The sequence below is a fragment of the Diplotaxodon limnothrissa genome, linkage group LG6 (assembly GCF_057381915.1).
Source record: "Diplotaxodon limnothrissa isolate DT_005_m linkage group LG6, D_limnothrissa_male_GT1.1, whole genome shotgun sequence".
Taxonomy (NCBI): domain Eukaryota; kingdom Metazoa; phylum Chordata; class Actinopteri; order Cichliformes; family Cichlidae; genus Diplotaxodon; species Diplotaxodon limnothrissa.
Window position 1 is genome coordinate 20979032 of NC_140601.1, and position 19256 is coordinate 20998287.

The following is a 19256-nucleotide window of genomic DNA, read 5'->3' on the forward strand; positions in this document are numbered from 1 at the left end:
GTTGTTGGTTGTTTTTGGTTGTGTGAATGTGTGCTTTCTTTTTTAATTTTTATATCTATTTGTCAGGAAGTAGCTCACAAAGTGGCTCCATTGAATAGTGGTTTACTCATTTTTCTAATATTGTGGCTCAAGAGTTGGGAGTTCGCCTTGTAATCGGAAGGTTGACGGTTCGAGCCCCGGCTTGGACAGTCTCGGTCGTTGTGTCCTTGGGCAAGACGCTTCACCCGTTGCCTACTGGTGGTGGTCAGAGGGCCCAGTGTCCGGCAGCCTCGCCTCTGTCAGTGCGCCCCAGGGTGGCTGTGGCTACAATGTAGCTTGCCATCACCAGTGTGTGAATGGGTGGATGACTGGATGTGAAGCGCTTTGGGGTCCTTAGGGACTAGAAAAGCGCTATACAAATACTGTACATATATGTATACAAATACATTTAATAAGTGAAAGATCCCTGGTTTGATTCCAGGAGCAGACACAAGTCTCTTTGGGTCAGGAAGGGCATCTGGAAAACAAATAAATAAATAAATAAAATATGCAGAACTACCTGTCTTGTTGATAAGAAAACAGCTGAAAGAAGATCTATATGTCTGAATTAGACACACCATATTAAGGTATGTTCTGTGGTAAAACTGTGCATCTGTGTATACTGTGAAATCTGGCAAACACAACCTGTACTTTGGTGTCTGCAACTGTCCCATCACATGACATTTTGTGGAGACGCAAACTAAAACTAAAGCTGGAGAGTCACCCTACATGTAGATGAGCAAATGCAAGTCAATATGGGAGTGATCTAAACATGGCTGGAAGTGTTGCCAGAAGTACAAAATGTATATTTAAATCAGCTAAGTGAATAAATAGTAATGTTGCTCTTGTTGCTACCAATGAGGCCTTGCCCTTTAGGACCCTGTGTATGGTGCAGGTCCTTTGAGCTCTAGCCTCTGTGAAGTGCATGCTGACAATGCTTCAACAATAATAAACCAGGCATTGTGTAGATATGCATAGATATTAAAGCAAAAGCTTTTCAAATATTGTACAGTGTGTTTGCTGTTTTAAAGTAAAGGAGATATAGGCCAAATTCATGCTGTGTCAGTGTCTCTGAAAAAGGAGACACTTCAGATTTGGTCCAAAGGGCAAAAGTTAATCTCTGATGAACGAGGTCAGAATAAAAATTAACAATATTACTTTCCAAGAACACTAAAAGTTTTTTCTCTTAACTTAAAGTAAATAATTAAACTCTCTTCTAAACTAGGGTATTTTCAACAACAAACATGGGTAACATTGTTCACAGTGACAAAAAACTAGGCTGGAATAGTGTGGTTTGGAAAAAAATGCACATGTGCTGCCCGACTCATTGTTAGCTATATTAGCATAAAGTTAAAAAACAAAACAAAAAACAAACACGAACGACTGAGCAATATTCATCCATTAATTAACAGAGTCAAACACAGATCTTGGGTTCACCCTCTCACACAGCATTACCATACTCAGTCACCTTTGTAGTTACCTAACTTATATAACAGATGTTTTAAATCTTTTTTAACATACTGCGGTGCTAAATGAGGCCTGTACGTTGGCCTGTCAGTAGTTTACACGCGCTACGTTGCTGAATCTTTCAGTTACTAGTTTCGCGCTTCTGACGTGGCAAGGGTGGAGTACACTGAGGCCTAACAAAAGGACCAGACCATCATGTGTGACAGCCAGTGGCGTGTCTAGAAAATTTTTGTTGGGGGGGCCAGGTAGGGGCACAGATTTGGAGAAGGGTGGCAGATTTAATTGGCAGATAATGTTTTAAAAAAAAATTCTACCAACCCTTAACCATAATTCAATAATCCTATAAACCTAATAACCAAATGCACTTTTAACTCTTATTAGAATGAGATTTTAACCACTACGGTGCAAAGTTTTTAGATACTGCGTTGATAAAGTACAAGAGATACAATCAGTGCTTTGTCAGTGTTTACTCAGCAGTCAAGGACAGCAATATTTGCATAGTATTTTTACTGACATATAGTGCACATATGTTTTGGGCAAAAACATTTTCGAAAATTAAAATACGAACATTTGTAACAAACAATTGACAAATTAGCCAATGCCAATGCAAAACTTTATCTGCCTGTTAAAAAAAGAAGATAATCTTCTCACAAACTGGTGTTTGATTTTGAAACAGGAAAAAAGTGGGGAAACAACTGAAAAGACTAACATTTGAATGAAACCTGAAAGCAAGTAAATACTTTCTATGCTGCCTTATCGTAAACTTTGGTAATATTGATAAAGAACAACACTGGCTGATGATAAAATACAGTCAGCTGGCATGGTGACACTGCCAGTATTAACCTGCAGGGCTGGACTGGGACAAAAAAATTGGGCATTTTTACTACAGACCGACCCACCAGGTAGTAAAGCCATAAAGACTTTGAATGAAAACAAATGCTGTTGTGACAGTGATGTACAGTCTTGTTGGTATATGTATGATTTCTATACATTTTACGTCAGATAAAAACTTTGGTTGTAAGATTTAGATAATTATTTAATAAAAACTAGGTATTTTAAATGAGAATAAGAAAGAAAAGTATTTCTTTGTGCCCACCTTTCCCTGTTAATGCCCTACCTGGCCCCCTGGCAAAACTTTGCTAGACCCGCCCCTGCACAGTTACCAGCTGTCTGCTACATAAAAAAGGATCCTGGTGTTATTTGTCTCTCAGAAACAGTTCATAACTTCCCTTCAACTCATTCATGTCACCTAAAAGGTAAACCTGTTTCTCCATCACCTGTTCAGCTCTGATGGTTCAGTAAGGACATCTCCTGGTTTCATCTTCATGTTTCCCTCTCACCACATATCTAAACAGACATCATGACCAGCAGCTTTACAGCTGTGGCTCCAGCAAACATCAGCTGATACTAGAAATTAATATTAAATACATTCTAACAACAGCCGATCAAGCTTAAACGTGCTGCTGTTGTTTAGCGCAACATCTGCTGGTTTCCTCTTTCTGGCGCAAAGTGGGCGATAAACAAACAAGAGAGAAAAGCCGATCAGCTGATCATTGATCAGTTTCATGATTGAAGTAGCAACAGGAGAGGGAGGGGGAGAGAATGAGAGAAGAGGCAGCTGTGCAGCATAAAGACAGAATAAATCCAGCTTTGTGTCTTTTTTCCATTCTAGCTAAAGTTCGGGACAAACTGCGTCTCTTCTCAGCTCAATACGAAACGTGTAATATTTTCTCTGAATGAGGGACCATTCCATTTTTTTAAGGAGCCGTTGGCAACTCTACTAACCTTATGAATAAAATAAAGTTCACTATCAGTAACATCATAGCACCCACCCAGCTGTATAAAAACTCCGTCAAACTGGCTAGAACGCAGTATGAGTTATTGCAACTGACAGTAAAAAGTCAGCAACATGAAAATAAACTCCACCTAAACTTGGTTTATATCTGACCCAGATAGACTGCAGCTCATAACTTCTTACCTGAAGTTCAGTTCACCTGACACTCGGACTGGTGGCTGCTTCGGGTCTCTCCTCCTGCCTCCCCTTCCCTCATCCACCTGTTGCCTCTGTGGAAGCCCCGTCATAGCCACCACCAAACAACGGAGTTATTTCTACACATCGACCTGCATCTGGCCAATCCACCACCTCTCATTGTTCATGCCATTACAAAAAAAATAAAAAATAAGTCACTGGGGATATGCCCGGTATGCCCGATGGCCAGTCCAGCTATGTTAACCTGCAACTCCATACAGCAATGTTACGACTTAGATTATATCTTATAACGCATAACTCTTATGTTAGCTGCCCTCAGTAGCATACTGTCTGAAATATTCCACAGCTGCAATAATTCTTTAAGTGTTATTTTTTTCCTTGGTATTCTAATTTCACCGAAGTTTACTAAACTCAACAAACTTGATATTACTTACCGGGACATTTATTCTGTCCTCATTTTCTTTCACCGAAAAATTGTTTCCTGCAGTGCCGTCTTTCGCGCTTGGCTCTCCTACCTTTGCTAACGTGATGCGCATAGCGCAGAAGCGATGCTGCATTCACTTACACTCGGATATCTGAGCGTCACCGTGAAAACATAATCGGACATTTGATATTTGATTGAATTTTATTGTTTTGCCTTTGGGGTGGCACCTGGGGTGGCCAGTCTGGTTTGGGGGGTGGCCTGTGCCCCCCCAGGCCACCCCGCTGGACACGCCATTGTTACCGGGGCACGATCACCGGGGACCCGTTTTTCCAGCACACACGCCCGATACCACGTGACAACAAATACGTCATTTCCTGTTGACTAAAAAAAAAAAAAAAAAGCACCCTCTCACGGTCCTAGGGACCAAAAAATTGTCCCGCCCGATCAGCGGGCGAAGCCGCTGCTGCACGCCGGAAATGAGGCTTCATTTCCCGCAGGTCTATCTAAGCAGCCCGCTGTTTTCCAGCCCGGGGTCAAATGTGGAGCAAGGGCGCCACCCGGTGGACAAATAAAAAAATTACAACTCTAAGGCCCGTCCTGCAAAATGAAAATGAACGCTAAACATCAACGATCCCTTTGACCGTAATTAATTTGCAGTGAAAAATAGCGTTTATAATAGGTTTCAATGGGGCACAAATCGACCACTAAGCACAATAGTGTAAGTTTGTCTGTAGCTTAGCCACTGAAGCTAATTGAAGGAAGTCAGACTTGAATTTTGAAATAAAATCATATCAAACTTTTTTTTTGGAGAATTTGGCTATAGTCCATTCAACACTGTGCAAATGGCATGTAATCAAAATTTGAAAATAGCCACAAATCGACCCAAGACCCTCCAGGGGTTTTAAGTACACGCAATATTTTCACTCTCACATTTTACTCTGTACTGGAAGACTTGTTCATTTTCAAGATTCATTCATCCATCCATTTTCTTCCACTTTATCCGGAGCCGGGTCGCGGGGGCAGCAGCCCAAGCAGAGAAGCCCAGACCTCTCTCTCCCCAGCCACCTCCTCCAGCTTATCCGGGGGAACACCAAGGCGTTCCCAGGCCAGCCGAGAGATATAATCTCTCCAGCGTGTCCTGGGTCTGCCCGGAAAACCTCGCCCAGGAGGTATCCAGGGGGCATCCTTGTCAGTTGCCCGAACCACCTCATCTGGCTCCTTTCGATGTGGAGGAGCAGCAGCTCTTCAAGATTCTCTCAAATAATTTTTCACCATATAAACTAAGGTTTTTTTATTTAGGCGTCATAGTTCTGAAGAGAGATATGTGTTTTTTAATAGGTGGACATTTCTGCCAGCAGGTTGGGGATTAAAAAGGTCGATCATGCTTGGCTAATTTGAGCAACTGTGCCAACTTTACAAAACTATACGTTTTTATACCACAACTCCCCGTTCAGCCTTAAATGCCAGAAGAAGAAGACTAGTCTCCCTAAATCTGACTCTGTTTATTACCGGAATCTGGAAAATACTGTAAGAAAGCTACATAAAGTATCAGCATTGAGTAACAATTTAAATTCACGTCCTCAGCAACAGCATTTAACAGTATTTCCATGTACTTCTTACCTTTGCAATTAACTGCAGGTTAAACGGCCCGGTGACTTGCAGCCACGATTAGGCTCATTGAGAGCAGGCATGTGCATGCAGACAGTGTTTGTTTTTACATCTGGTGGGTAACGTCCCTCCCTATATTTTTGGAACAGTACCTCTTGTTAGGTATTTTAGTACCCTGGAAACCGTTTCCTTCACCTCTGAAGCTTGATTTAGATTTCTGCAGGAAATTTACGTTCTAACTTCAGATGTAACACCTCTTAACACTAAACCGGTCCATCATGCTGTTGTTTCCAGTTACAGCGTATATTTCCTGCTGAAGCATATTTCAGGCATAAGACAGAAACATTACAAAAATATACACCTGCAGGCCACTCTATTGTCTTTATTTGACTAAATGCACTAAATTGCTGCCACAAGCTTTTGAACACATGTACCTAATAAAGTGGCTGGTGAGTGTCCTCAGTCCCAGCTCGGATACAGATGTGTCGGTGTGTCTTTTTGTTCCCTGCAGTAGTGCCCTCTCCAGCTCAGTCATCATCCACATACCCCAGGACACTGTCCGAGCCAAAGAGATCATCGCCTACGTCAACACGCTGAAGACTCAGGTCAGCTATTACGCAGAGAGGCTGTCTCAAGCTGCCAAAGACCAATCGGCCAGCGGACTGGAGTGGACGCTCGCCAGTCTGGTTGACAAGGTACTAAAAGTGTTTGACGTTACGTGGGGACGCTTCATATTTCATTCATACCCTCTTCCTTTCAGACCCGTCAGCTGGTGGCAGTGTGCGGCTGCAAGCTGCTAGCTTCAGCTATTTAGGCCCTGAACGCAGTACGAGTACATCGCAACCAAAGCTTCTCCTTCCGCTGAGTCTGAACAAGTAGTGCTCCGCAATGACCAGGATACGCTGAGAGCAAAGTACAGCGGTCACAACAGCCAGTCGTCACTGCACGTGGACTGGCACGAAGAGGAGTGGGTGAGTTGATCAGCAGTTATTGGCTGTTTTCTGATTCCAGATTTTTTATTTCTTTAGCATGACAACAGACAAGCTTAGTTTCTTGGCACACATTGTGGATACAGCTTGATATCTTAACTACACTCTGAACTCTGTTTTTCTTTTCTTGTTGCTTCTTCTTCTTCTTGAGTCATCCCTCTCATGTTGATTTCCAGCTCAGGTCACTCCTTACTTTTAAGAAGTTGGAGGATTCGTGAGCAGATTTTTCCTTCACCATATCAGCCGACTTTATTCTATGAGAAAATACTCTTAAATGACTCGTCTTTAAAAAGTGTTCAGTGTTTTATGTCTGGTCTGTGTGTCATCTTTGTCTTTACAATGTTGCAGCAATACTTTAGTAATGATATGATATGATATACCTTTATTAGTCCCACAAGGGGAAATTTAAATGTTGGTTTAGTGTAAGCTCAGCTTTTTAACTAATGTAAGAAGTGTTATGACTGACTCGTTTTTAATACCTAAATCTGGCCTCAGTGCACAAACCTAAATGAATCGGTACATATGAAAGCGCCCAAGTCACGAGCTGTGTTCAAGGACATGGATAAAACAAAAAGGTTCAAATTTGTGCCCAAAAACCCCACAAATCAGTGTCACTGTTTTAAAATCTGCTGCGAGACCGCTCTAAATGTCAGCTTTTTCTTTACGTAAAGACTGGGGTCTGTAACATATCAGCTCGTTTCTTATTTATTAAAGAACATGCCTGACACCAGGCTTTTGAGTTAACGGCTCCATTCGATCTCTGCAAGTATTTTTAAGTATTTTTAGGTTCTTTCCAGCAGGATTTGTGGCTAGTTCTGGAGCTTGACCCTAAAAGATTTCAGTGTGTCGGTGCTTCTGCTTTCCCTGTTGTCCTTCTCTTCCGTCTTTATTTCTGTTTCTGTCAAATTTAAAAACAACTGCACTCTGAAATACACACTCTTTGCAAGATGTTGTCTAAACTAGTGGTTGGAAGGCATATTTGTGTTTGGTCTCTGATGGTTTATTTACACTTTTTGCAGGCCACGCCCACAGACTACAGCGCCATGATGAGCAACAAAGCCAAGAAGTCTATTGACTTCCTTCTGATGCAGGACACCGCCCCGACGATAGCCACGGACGTGTCACTGCAGTACCGCCTCGACATCGTCTTCTGCCAAACGGTCACCTACACATATTTTAATTATTGTATGTCTGAGCTGATGCGTTTATCCTGGAGTGACTCAGAGTGAAGGAGAAGGCCAAGAAGAAGTGTAAATATCATAGAAGCAAGGAGTTCAGAGCTCTACGACTTAGTGTCTTTATGGTATTTATGTGTGTAATGGAGACCAGGGGTTCCATTACCCTTACTTGTATTTTTATTAATTGACTGACTGATTTGTATTTAAAAACCGTAATGAAGAAAAACACACACTGGTTGATTGTGATTCTTTATTAGGCTTTTTGGGTTGTTATTTAAGTGACTCGTTAAAGGTGAAGAGACAGGGGGACTGGCCATCCTACCTGTGTCAGGAAAAGAACCTGTGTTAGAGCTGTTCACATTTAATCATTTGTCTGTAACCTAAATTAGTTGTATATGTAAAAAGAGAAGTGTTAACAGTACTCACTTTGTAAAGAGTAAAAGCAGCTCAATCACCTGCTTATGAGCTCCTGGAGAAAACCAATGTGCCAGGCTAGGGGAGTGTGTGTTGGAGTGATTTTGTTAAAAGTTGTCATTATTGTGCTTGGACCTTGTCTTGAACTGTATGTTCAGATATTTTCTGTTCCTCCCCCACATGTAGGATGTTGGGGATGTTACTAGCTATAGTTTTCAACTGCAGGCACAATCTATGTAAGATTCTGGTTTCCTTATTTGGTAAGGAATGTTCACTTCCTGCCCTTTATGGGCTCACCATGTAAATGGTGGACTGTTAGAGAGGTTAAGCCATATACGAGGTTGAGGGGAGATGACCCTTTTATGACTAGAGATGCGGTTAAAATGTTTGTAAGCAGGAAGTCACGTATACAGACACACATACACTCTCTCTCACTCACACACACACACACACACACACACAGTGCCTTAGCTTTTACCACACAACATATGGGGTTTACAATGGGCGGTTGTGTAACTGTTTTCATTCAATAAAAGGCTGCGAGTGGAGGCTGGAGTTGGAGTTGTCTGAGTTTGGGTGTAGAGCTTGCAACTCTGAGAATCCGACCAGGCTTCCCCTGCACAAGTAAAAACCAATCGAACTCTGATTGTCTTACTTTGTTCTGAGTCAGCGAGGGCTGAAACCTAACTGTGGTTAAGGTGTTTTAATGCAGCGGTCCCCAACCGCCGGGCCACGGACCGTCGTTTGGTCGAGAGATGAGGCTCGGGTGTGAAATGTATGGTTTTCAGAGTTTTTATCGTTTTTTATCGTTAACTCTGTTTTCCTGGGTCTTTCACGTGTGTTATGAATAAATCTTCTTTTTTTCCGGTACCGGTACTAGTTTTATTTTGTTGTATTTATCTGTGACACCTTAAAGGCCGGTCCGTGAAAATATTGTCGGGCATAAACCGGTCCGTGGCGCAAAAAAGGTTGGAGACCGCTGTTTTAATGTATATAGAAGAGACTGAAGTTTATATGTTATGGAATTATTTATAGGACTTGTTACAAATCTTCATATGTCTATGATGTGTTGGTTATATTGTAGTGGTTTTCTTATGGGGAGGGTTTTGTTTCCCTTTGGTTTGCTGACCCCCAGACTTGGTCTATTCCAGATGCTCACCTGAATCAGGTAGAGTATAACAGGAAGCCATTTGCTTTTCAGAAGGGTTGGATTCTTTGCTGTATCACCATGTGTTCTCATTAATAAAGTACATTTTACTCCAGTCTCGTGCTATTTTAGTGGAAGTGACCCATGACCGTCGGCCAAAACTGACAATATGACTATTAAAAGTCTGAGTAATACTGTAATTTTCTGCTGCTCATTCCTGTGCAATATCCCATCTGACCTCCCGTCATATTTCTTTTCAAGATTTTCTTATTTAATCACTAGTGTACATATATTTATAGATACATATATATATATATTTAGTCATCTTTTCTCTTTTACCACGTCTTTCAAATATTTTGCTCTTTACTATTTTTCTATTTTTTATTTTATTTTATTATATTTTATTATATTTTCTTCTACTGTACCATGCTGCTGAGTGACTGCTGCTCGTCAAACACATTTCATTGCAATGTTGACCCTGTGCTAACTTGCATATGACAAATAAAACTGAAAACAGTAAAGGCAAAGGGAACACATCAAGTAAGGATTTCACACTCCCACTCACAACGGCACTTTCAAAGCATAAAGCCAAATGCTTCAAAATTTCATTTTGAAGCATTTTAAAAATGAATGTGTTTGAGTTTCATTGCTCCAAAGTAATGTTTTCATATAAGCAAGATAACAACCAGTTTGCAACCATGTAAGTACAGTCCTCTATTGTGAACAGACGTGTTGGCAATCTGTCTGCGTTTATAAATTAGACAACAGTTATTTGCAGATCTTCATCAATCTGCCTGAGAGTGATTGCAGTCGGTCTGAGTTGGACTGCAACTGTTTTGAGTCAGGTTGCCTCCAAGGAGGCAGTTTATTATTTTCCTTTCCTAGTTGGACAGATGGCTGTTGTTTTGTTTTTACTGTAGTGTGCTGGGCCATTAATGGCTCAGGGGCTGCAGCGTATCCGCGCCAACACCTAAGGCCAACGTGGAATCACCGGTCAGACTAACATAAAGAAAGAATCTGTTAAATTACACATTTGTATTCATTAAGTCACAGACAATGAAAACAAGCAGAAATCAAGATGTAATATTTTTATAATTTTATTGATGTTAAATTAAAGTCCCAGCTTAGTTATGTTATCAGTGCAAGTCACTTCAATCTGTATAGCACCAAAGGAAACAATGGTGTTTTCAAGGTGCTTCACACTGTAAGGTAACAACTTACAGTATTAAAAAGAAAACCCCAAAAGAACAAACCCCTCTGAGCAAGCACGAGGCGACAGTGGGAAGGAAAAACTCCCTTTTAAGAGGAAGAAACCTTCGACAGAACCAGGCTCAGGGCGGGGTGGCCATCTGCCGCGACCATTCCTGGGGATTTCAAAAATGACTTGATCTGATCTAAATGTAAAACTAGCTCATTTAAAGTGTCCAGTGAGTTTTAGAAAATATTTTGCTGTTGATATCACGATGTCACTATAAAGTGGAAACTTTGTTTCTTCCCTTACACCTCCCAAAAAATGCCCGCACCGATGAGAAGCACTTAGATATGCAACTTGGTTCTGTGAATATCTTTCTTTTGAAAGTTTTAACAATATCTTCATCAAGATCTTGGAAGTTTAATTGCCAGAATGTCACCAAAGATGCATGCTTCCATCTTTTACAGAGGGATTTGAAAACCCTCTCGCTGAGTTTCTTGAACTTCTCTGGTGGGATTTTGTCGTATCTGGCCCTGATTTCAGTCCAGATTTTCATGGTAAGCCGGTTGGAGATAGCTTCAGCACTTTCAATGCTGAAGACTGTGCCTGATTTTTTTGAAACCTGGGAAATCAGTCCTTCCACAAAGATTTCCACTGAAAATCTGCATCTTTCTTTCTTTTCATATGATTCCAGTCTATCAGTAACTGTTACTGCCAACAGGTGTTCTTGGAATACTGAAGTAGTTATGATATTAAATATTGGTTGTTCCATTAAATTCATTGAATCCTCCTCCCCACTCCTCCCCATTTCCAATGATATTAGTGACAATTTATGTAATTTGTCACAAATATCAGTGAAAATCGCATTAGCAATGCAGTCAAAATAATTCTGCACTTTTCGGTCTAAATGCAAATCCATCCCCTTGAATTTGTCCAAGAGTAGATCCAACAAACGTTTTTGGTGAGAATGAGGGCACTTTAAAAGTTTACCAAGCTTTGAAAGCACAGCCTGAATTAATGTCTCTAACCATCTTTCAAAGTCTAAGGTTTTTTCAGGTGGCTCACAGTCTACAGAAGATCTGTGATGCTGTATCTTTTTATATGACTCCGTTTGACTTACGTTTGTTAACGGTGGGATGCTGGCTTCATGTTCAACACAGGATTTCTGCTGCTGGGGATCTGGAATTGGATTGTTTTCTGGTTTTGCAGCACTGTGTTGGTCAGCATTTTGACAGCTTTCTTCTGTGTTAGCTGTTTCTTGGCTGTTAGCATCTATATTCTGTGCTGTATCAAACTCCTGCTCAGCAGAATCGTCCAAAAATTTCACACGTGACAAAACCGTTTTGCCAGTAGTGGTGTGGACAGAACAGTTTTCATGTACATGGGAGTTCTGGGAAGACCTCAGTGGTGATACTGCTACTGACTGTGCACACAGGTCCATTACGTCCTCTACAAAACCTACAAGCCGCTTAGCGGTGAAGCAATCCGGATAGCCTGAGATAAGCTCTCCCCACTGCTTGATCGAAAAACTACTGAACAAGTTATTCAAGAGGGATACCAAAGCATGTACTGTAGAATTATCCCCATTGGTCTGAACTGTTTCATCATTTGTCATTGTGTTACAGTTCGAGCTTGCCATTTCACTTTTTTGTTTTTTATGTCTAAAATGTTGTTTTGTGTTAAACTCCGTGTTTGAACGTTTAAAGCGCTGCTGTCCCGCTGTGTGAATGCGTTTCAACTGAACAGCCAGGTCTATATATAAGGTCGGTTTAAGGTTTCTTTGTAACGTCACCTGACGTTTCTTTGTAACGTCACCAGTCAAAGGACTGGCCCGCCCCGTCATAACGAAAGGGGCGGGACAAATCTGTTGCTTAGCAACTGAAAAAAAGGCACACCGCGCTGAATGCTACATCCGGCCTGCGACGGTACACCGCCTCCGCACCACCGTTTAAACATGAAGTGTGGATGTTAGAAGATCCCAAATATGGTGAGCTACTGGGAAATTACTCACGTTTTTGTTCTTGAGAGTGAGCGATAATAAGCGACATTTTATTGAGAAATTACAGTAGTCTGTCTACAAAAACTACAAAAATGACCTAAATAAGACAGAAGTACACATTCATTTTTATCGTTTTGTCAACAACAGGGCGCATGAGGTTTGTTCAGTATTTGTTGTGTCTACAAGGCTCAGGCGCCCCCATGAAGTGTCTTATTTGTATAGTTGAAAGCATTATAAAGGAACGCAAAACTAAATTACATATAATTATAATTCTTGGCACTTTCTGGTGTGTGTGAGTTAGTGTTTCTCTTTTATGATTTGTGGGTCCAGCATCAAATTCAGAATCCTTCCCATCACACATGAGGTCTTGAATAATCATCTTATTTTAAAGGCCTCGTAGTTTGATAGTTTGCTCTCAGACTGTGGGCTTCCTTGTGGTTTTTAGGATATTTAGAAGTAGAAGGGGATCATCCTTCTGTGGAACCAGCTCCCAGTTTGAATGCAGGAGACGGACACTATCTCTACTTTTAAGATTAAGTTTCAAAGTTACCTTTTTGCCAACGCATATAGCTAGGGCTGAATCAGGTGACCATGAATCCTCCCTTAGTTACCCTGGGACTACCCTGCTGGGGGATTCCCACCATGTGTTTATACACCTCTCTGCATTCAATAATTAGTTCTTGTTCATCTCTGGCTCTCGTCCACAGTGTGTCTTTTGTCCCCTTTTTCGTCTCCTCATCCCCAAAGGGTCGCAGCGGGCTGCCCCTCCCTGACCGTGGTTCTGCCAGAGGGTGCTTCCTGTTAAAAGTGAGTTGTTCCTTCCCACTGTATTGAGGTTTTTTCTTTTTAATTGTAGACTTTCTACCTTACAATCTATACCACCTCGAGGAGACTGTTGTTGTGATTCAGCTCTGCATAAATACAATTAAATCGAATTAAGTGGGTTCAGCTGTTTTGTGAAATAAATGTGAGTGACATGGTAAGTAATAGCCTGCATGTAACTCATGGTAAGAAGAGCAATATCGCCCCCTCCTGGTTCAACCTTTTTTTCTTTGCAGTAATCTTTCCAATAATAATACATATGCACTAACCTCATGCTTGCTGTTAACAATAGCCTAAAGACACAAAATCAAGTTTAGTTTTTTCCTTAAGTTTATGTTTTTTTTATATGGTTGGCATTTATTTTGTTTCTTTTTAATAATTATATTGATTCTATTGATTGTTTGCCAAGCACTGAGGTCTCTGCTTAGACTGTGCTACTGGGATCACTGATTTAAAAATGAGGCAAAAGCACCAAAGTTGTGCTCAAAAATAGTACAGTGAGCTACAAGCTGTTGCTGTAGTAATTCTAACACACTTATTGTTTTTAAATACATACATGTTTAGTTCTTTTAAACCTAATTATATATATATATTTTTTTGCAAAAGTGTCACCTAAACACCCAAATATACGTAATTCAAAACTTACTTTAATTATTACCCATTTGGCTGGTAACATGGACCCAGTCTGATGGATAGTTACTGAACAGATAGTCTTTTCTTTAAAGGCTGCATTCAGAGCAAATCATTGTAAAAACAAGACAAGTCAATAAAAAACAAGTAATAACTATAATACTAAACTACAATAGAGAGAAAATCCAGTAAATATAATTATATTATGTAAAAAATATACAAATATTTACCTCTAATTTAAAAAGACATTACAAGGGTACTAGTTTCATTTTAATCTAAACATAATCTAAATTGACACTAAATCAGTTTAAATATTACAGCTGAAGGTGATTTTAATAAATGTACTGCTGCTTGACTTTGTTTTACTACTGCAGTATAATTTATCATGTACAAAAGCTCCAAATGTTGTTTCTCTGACTTAATGTTCTGATGACGTTTGTGTTACTTTGCAGGAAATAGTCAGGACCCAGATGAACCTGTGCTGGAATTCAGTGTGGGTGAGTAATATGAGCATTTATGAAGGCTGTCCATGACCTGTAATTAAATTTAGCGTCATTAGTGCCACTCATTGCAAGTGACAGTGCACATGCTTTCAGCATGGAGTCTGCTCTTATGGTAGCAAAATAAATTCAGAAAATCTCCATCAAAAAGCAGCTCAGCAGCAGAAATATATATGGTCAGCTGGTTGTGAGTTAATGAGCATGTGAAATCAGTGTGAACATTTTGAAACAACAACTCTCCAACCTCGTAATTGTAAGACTGCCTGTGCAGCCACAGGAGCCTTCAGAGAGTCTTCCTGCTTGTCTCTTGGGTTGATTTGCTCATGTTTTCTCACCCAGTCAATGACTGTAAAAGGGCTGGACTAATTGGAGGCAGGTGTAATTGATTGCACTGATATGCTAGTCTACTTATAGCCCACATTACAAACACTGCTGTGTTATTTTGTCTCTCAGTGCAGGTATGTAATGTGACAAAACCTCTAATGATCTGATATGTTTGGGATGGATGGGCTGTGAATTATATAGTGAATTGTCTTATTTTGTCGCTCTGTGCAGGCTTTCTACTTACAGGGTGGTGGGTCTCAGAGGACAATTGCTACCCCTGTTGAAGTGAACAACGTGTGGAGTGCAACTGGCTTTGTGGCATAGCTGGCTCTGGCCTTGGACTGTGTGTTTTTACTTTGTACCTAAATGGGACACTGGACTTTTAACTACTATTCATTGTGTTTATAAATAAAATTTTAGAATTTTATTGACTGTCATCTTTTTGCCCACGGTTGGTCAGACCTAGAATCTCTTTGTGTGTGTGTGTGTGTAACATCAACAGGGTTTTGCATAAAAGAGTGTGAGCAGGTCAAAAGGTCAATTCATTTATTGTAGTTTTATGGCAGCACCCTCTAGTGGCCTTGAAGCAAACAGTCTCCTAACTAAGCCATGGCATCTCTGGTCTCTCCTACTTTTGTGTGCTCTGCTGGAGGAGCAGCATTGGATCTAGTGATACTGAGTAAGCTGATTAGGACAGGCCTGGAGAAATGTGGTTTGCATGAAGTATCAGGAAAAAAACAACCTTGTATTGTAAAATAATAATACACGAATAATAAATACTTTTCATGACATTCAGATTTCTGGACTCACGAGTTCATAGAACATTAATGTTACGAAACATTGAGAAGTCTTAAAACTACATTGTATACTTATTATTTATTTACTTTAATCAGATTTGACTGGTATTTTTAAACATTACGTTTTTGTTCCTTCAACTATTGTATTTAAGCTTATGACTCACTCACAGTATGTTTATATAACTGCCTAAAAAACGGTGAGGATGTGGCCGCAGTGGCTGAGAAGCAAGAACTTTGCTTTGTCTTTTTTTTTTTTTTTTTTTTAAATTGGGAAGCATAAATGAACATACCAGAAAACCCTGCACGAAGGAGCCATATTTGTTTTTTGTGTGTGCATAAGATGAAGCTTTAGTATTATTACACATATGATAAGGATGTTAGCATGCAACACACAAACTCAAGTGGTGTTGCCAAGATAGTTGCTGACTGGCAAGAAACTTCTAGAAGAAATCTGGTGACAGTCCAAAGCACAAATGAACATGTTTAATACTCGTGCAAGACCCTGTGGGAAGGTGCCAGATTGCTGTATTTTGTGTGAATCAGGAAAAGTGCACGGTGATGACTAAAGCTTATAAAACATCTCTCTCCTTATGTGTGCATATATGAGAAAGAAAATTCTGCCAAAGCAACTTTAGCTTCTTGCAAGCATCAGTACACAAAGGATGCTAACACAAAGCTAGCCAAGAACCAAGAGTGATTTTAAAGTTGAACGTATGCCGACCCCAGCAGCCAAAGGGAGCTCCGGGGAGAGCTTCTTGGGGTCCAGTGATGTGTCCTGAAGAGACGACATGAGCTCTCCCTCCTGTAGGCCCACCCCAGCAGTAGGTGCTGTCTGTCTCATTCCGAGTTAACTGCTACTCCTCTACATCTAAACGAGCCAGTTGAGGAGGTTCAGGCATCTGACAAGGGTGCCTCTTGAACGCCTCCTGGGTGAGATGTTCCAGGCATGTCCCACCAGGACAGACAGGACACACCCAGGACATGTTGGGGAGATCACAGCACTCAGCAGAGAATGCCTCAGTGTCCCCCAAATAATGGAGGAGCTGGCTCGGGAGAGTAAGGTCTGGGTCTTCTCTGCTTATGCTACTGCCACCGAAACTGGACACCAGATAAGCTCAGAAAAATGAACAACCTGTTTAAATAAAGGTTAATTTAAAAAAAAATGTTTGTCATTAGCTAGTCTGTGTACATGTACTTCTTCTCCAGTGTTGAAAATGTTAAACTCACAACCTGCACATTTTCTGGTTGCATCATCAAATAAATACCCCCAAAAGTAGTCTGAGTACTTTTACACTGGTTTTATGCTGCGATATTTTCAAAGTCTTTCACTGAACACATTCAGTCACACATTGTTCATAATTTATTGGAAGTTTATTGTTTAATGTCCTGTCTAAATAACTTCAGTCACCATTTGTATTCATTAATGAATAACTGACTTCCAATATTAAAAGAAATAGAAACTGTTGTGCTGTTGTTCACGTAGAAGGGCCTGCTGCTGGATGTCCAGACTTTGTGCGTCAGCAGGAGGGTCAGGGTACAGGGTTCGAACCTCCTCATGAGATGTCGTATCTGCTGGATAAAAGCAAGCTACATCACATCAGGGATTGTCCTAGAGCTGCCCTACAGTAACAATCAACTGACTAATATATGAAATACTTGCAGTAGCACAATAATAAACACAAAGCAAAAAAGTGTTTAGTGAAGATAAAAAACCTCATCAAAGTTTTAGTTTGGATAAAGGGAGACAGAGCACCAATCTAAACAAGTCTAAACCATCTGGCACCTCCACACTTGTAAGAACAGCATGACCAAAGTGATTGTAGGAGGAAACAACCTTGACTTCCTTTACATAGCTTAGTACTGAGAATAAAAGAAAAGCATGATTAGAATTATTTGTGCTTCTTCTTCTTTCGGCTGCTCCCTTTAGAGGTCGCTACAGTGGATCATCCGCCTCCATCTCTCTATTTCTAGCATCCTCCTCAGTCACACCAACCCCCTGCATGTCCACCTTCACTACATCCACAAATCCTTTCTGTGGTTGTCTGAAAACATCATCCACGGAGACTCTTGCCTGATCTCATCTGTCAGCCTCTCCATCACCAGTGCAAACAAGAAGGGGCTCAGAGCCTCTCTCTGATGTAATCTCAACCCATCACATACTTCTCTGCCCCTCAGGACTTTCTTATGCAGCACCACAGTTACTCTCTTCGCACCTTATCATAGCCTTCACTCCTACCCTCTCTATGCCTCCCGTCTCCATCCTCTTCAGAGTTGCCTCACTTCCTTCTCTAATTCAATTTTCGTCCAAAGTACTCCTTCTCCCTTCTCAACACACTTTCTTCACATTAGCACATTTCCATCTCTATACTTGGTTACTCTCTTCCAGCACAATTTATGTGCCTTGCCATTCATTAAAAATCATTTTCTCCTTAGTGTCCAGCCTCACATACAACTCACTACAAGCCTTTTCCTGTGCCAGTGACACCTCTCTCTTTGCTGTGCACCTAGCCTTTTAGTACTCCTTCCTTCAGCTCCCTGACTATCCCACTCTTTCTTTGCCAGTCTCTTCCTTGAATACATTCCTGAATCTGTTATTATTTGTGCAATGAAAATTAAATCAAGAAAGATTTTGCTTTTACAGTCTCACTGCAGGTTGATACATTATAAGCACGCCTGTGGTTCACATAAGCATTAAAAGCTTGTATTACTCCCTGATGTTTTGCCTGTTAGCATGTGCAGCAGCTGGAGAAGGACTCCTAGCTGAAGACAGGACAGCTTCTCGATGTGCAGATTGGTCGTCTTCTACGAAGAAGCAAAGGAGAAAAACCCCAAATTAAACAGAACAACTACTTCTAATAACAAACAGACGTCTCTCTAAAACCGTGGCAGCAGTTCACCATGTCAAATGCTTTCTTGTCGTGCACAGTGACTATAACAATCAGCCCCACTGGCTGCACTGTCCTGCAGTGACATAAGTTAATTCAGCATTGCTATAAAACAATGAGGCTATTACGTTTGACCTGTACTTGCAGAATACATTCCAAAGCTTTTGTTTCCTAAAGCATTCGTCCTTCTTTGTGAGCAGTTTGTGACAAAAGAAAAGCCCAGAAACAGGCACCAGTTCAAAGGCATTTCTCAGATGATTTGCTGTAAACTTGAATACAAGCACAGATGAATAAATGTCTTGTAAAACATTGTACTGAATACATTCTTCACTACGAATATCAAATTAAGATCACACGTTAACAGCCCAGAGTTAGTATCGTGTCTTTGCCTCACCACATCTGGGGGTTAACTGGGTTAAATTCAACATAGCAGCGTCTCTAAATGACTGATTCTAAGCCTGGCACAAAAGATAGAAATCCCTGTTGTTCTGGCATCTTATGCCTGCACACATTACCCTGCTGTTCAGTGGTGCCTGACTGCAATACCTGTTTACCAGATTGTAGTGGGTCTCGTGTGAATCTGTGCAACCCATCTGAACCTCCAGTTGTCACCGCTCTTTCCTCAGACACCAACGTAAGGCTGACAGCAAACTGAACACTTCCTGTTGATCATCTGAAGCACGACAGGGGACTGAAGGCAGGGCAGGGATCAGGAAAATAAAGGTTTATAATTTGCACAAATCTTACCCTGCTGGCTGGGAATTTCATTGGGTGGTGGGTGGTTTGGTGCTGACACTGAGCAATTCTGTGAATGCATTTTTATTTATTTATAGAGTTGTCATACAGGGCAAAATGTGAAAAAATTTGCAGTC